Source organism: Grammomys surdaster, unplaced genomic scaffold (genome assembly GCF_004785775.1).
Source record: "Grammomys surdaster isolate TR1022 unplaced genomic scaffold, NIH_TR_1.0 240, whole genome shotgun sequence".
Classification (NCBI taxonomy): domain Eukaryota; kingdom Metazoa; phylum Chordata; class Mammalia; order Rodentia; family Muridae; genus Grammomys; species Grammomys surdaster.
The window spans coordinates 452,699-455,435 of record NW_021604685.1 but is presented as its reverse complement, the minus strand read 5'-3'; positions in this window follow the sequence as shown (position 1 = coordinate 455,435).

Genomic DNA, 2,737 nt, shown 5'->3' with positions numbered 1-2,737 from the left:
AGCTGGTACAACCACTCTGGAAATCTGTCTAGAGGTTCCTCAGAAAATTGGACCTAGCATTACCTGAGGACCCAGCTACACCGCTCCTGGGCATATACCCAGAAGATGCTTCAACATATAACAAGGACATATGCTCCACTATGTTCATAGCAGCCTTATTTATAATAGCTGGAAGCTGGAAAGAACCCAGATGTCCTTCAACAGAGGAGTGGATACAGAAAATGTGGTACATTTACACAATGGAGTATTACTCAGCTATTAAAAACAATGAATTCTAGAAATTCTTAGCTAAATGGATGGAACTAGAAAATATCATCATGAGTGAGGTAACCCAATCACAAAAGAACACACATGGTATGCACTCACTGATAGTTGGATATTAACCCAAAAGCTCTCAATACCCAAGATACAACTCACAGACCTCATGAAGCTCATGAAGAAGGAAGACAAAAGTGCAGGTGGTTCAGTCCTTCTTAGAAGGAGTAACAAAATACTCATGGGAGCAAATATGGATACAAAGTGTGGGACAGAAAATGAAGGAGAGGCTGTCTGGAGACTTTTCCACCTGGGTATCCATCCCATATGCAGTCACCAAAGGCAGACATTGATGTGGATGCCAGGAAGTGCATGCTGACAGGAGCCTGATATAGCTGTCTCCTTACAGGTCTGCCAGAGCCTGAAATATACGGAGACTGGTGCTCACAGCTAACCATTGAGCTGATCATGGGGTTCCCAATGGAGGAGTGAGAGAAAAGACTGAGGGAGCTGAAAGGGTTTGTGGCCCCATGGGGAGAGCAACAATATCAACCAACTAGAGCTCTCAGGGTCTAAACCACCAGCCTGGGAGCACATAGGGAGGGACCCATGGCTCCAGCTGTATGTGTATGGGAGGATGGCCTTGTTGGGCATAGGTGGGAGAGGAGGTCCTTGGTCCCATGAAGACTGGATGCCAAGTGTGGGGGAATTCAAGGGTGGGGAGATGGGAGTGTGGGGGGTAGGTGGGAGCACATCCTCATAGAAGCAGGAAGAGGGGAGATGGGATAAGGGGTTCCTGGGTGGGGGGGAAATGGGGAAAGGGGGTTACATCTGAAATGTAAATAAAATATCCAATAAAAAAAAAGAAGAAAAAAGAAACAAACATTAAATTTGGAACAAGAATGGTTTCTTTTTAAAAAGGTTCTGTCTGAAACATTATTAAACTTCTGTAAATATTTTTGATCTAGTGTCTTAGATCCTGTTAACTTTCCCCTCTAATTGTCATTATTTTACTGCCAAAAGAAAATGATTCTGCAGCTGTATGTAAAGTTTCAGAGCAGCCCCCACTCCTCAGCCGTAGAGATGAGTTCACTCCATTTATGTTTTACAGTGGTTTTGGAAAGCATAAATTGTGACATTATTTATCATACTACTTCTTGATGACATTATGTTACTTTCAAAGTTAATATGAAGAGATGCTTCATATTTGCTCACTAAATTCCATAGTCACCGTTTTCGCATTAAACATGGGAAAAAAGAGTAAAGCTTCCCATTACCTACCCACTCCCTTAAAACTCCCAAAGGAAATGCCTAGACCTTCAGGAACAATTGGAGTCCATGTTCAAATCCAACCACAGATCCTCAGCAATAAGAAGAAAGCTAGAAAACTGCTCTGGAGACTCGCAGAACCACACTGGACAATTAGTAACCACAGGCTACAGCTAAAGATGTCTCTTATCGTGGTTATCTGCTTTGTTATGGTGAATCTCCCTCCTCCATGTCCCCCCAAATTTCTCTGCCCCATTTCTTAACAGGTTTTGTGTAAAACTCTGTTTTGTTCCAGCCGTACTGTTCTATTTTCCTTTTAACTGTCGAAGACTATTCCTAAAATTTACTTACTACCCTAAACAACTATGTTAGCTGAATAATACAGAATACTGTATGTTAAACACACTGCCTTCTCTTTGTGTTAAACAATGGGGACGTGAAAACCTGACTCTTGAAACAAATATCTTACAGATTTTAGACACAAGGTGATAAACAAAAAACAATCTTATAGATTCCACAGCAGCTAACCTCATTCCCTCCAAAAATAGAGATGAACAATGTAATCTATCTCTTACATAGTTGCTTCCTTTTGATTTGGGACTTGAGAAGAGGAAGTCTGAAATGCTAGTCAAGACCAGGGACCTGAGGCAGCAGGGAATGGTAGGAGACTCAAGGAAATCCTGTCAAGAGCTCCGGTTTACTAGACATCAGATTAGGTAATTTCACCCAAAAGAACCTGAAGAGACAGGGAGCAATCTCATTGTTATGAACCAGTGAGCTGAGGAGATAGAGGAGTTAGCAACCCACGACAGACCAAAGGATAGCCTTGGAGTTGGTTTTTGCAGGTCATAGCTTGCAAGCTCTCTCTCTTTCACTTGTTTGGACTGGTTCATTGGCTTTCAGCAAGTCCAGGGCTCGATCAACCAAAGGATTCATTTCCCTTACCTGTGGCAGGGGAAATATAGAGCTACCTGAGGTTACCTAATCCAGGCTTCCTCAGTCCCTACTCACAAGTACTTGTTATGCATTTCAAAATCTACTCTAACCTCCTGGTCCTTCCCTCCCCACACTTGTTTTCCTCCTTACAACTCAGTTATTTCTTGCTATCTCCACTATTCTCTTCACTAGCCCTGGCCATGTCCAGTATACTTTTTTTGCTCTGTACTCTTCAAGATACTCTAGATATATTCTCTCTCTCTCTCTCTCTCTCTCT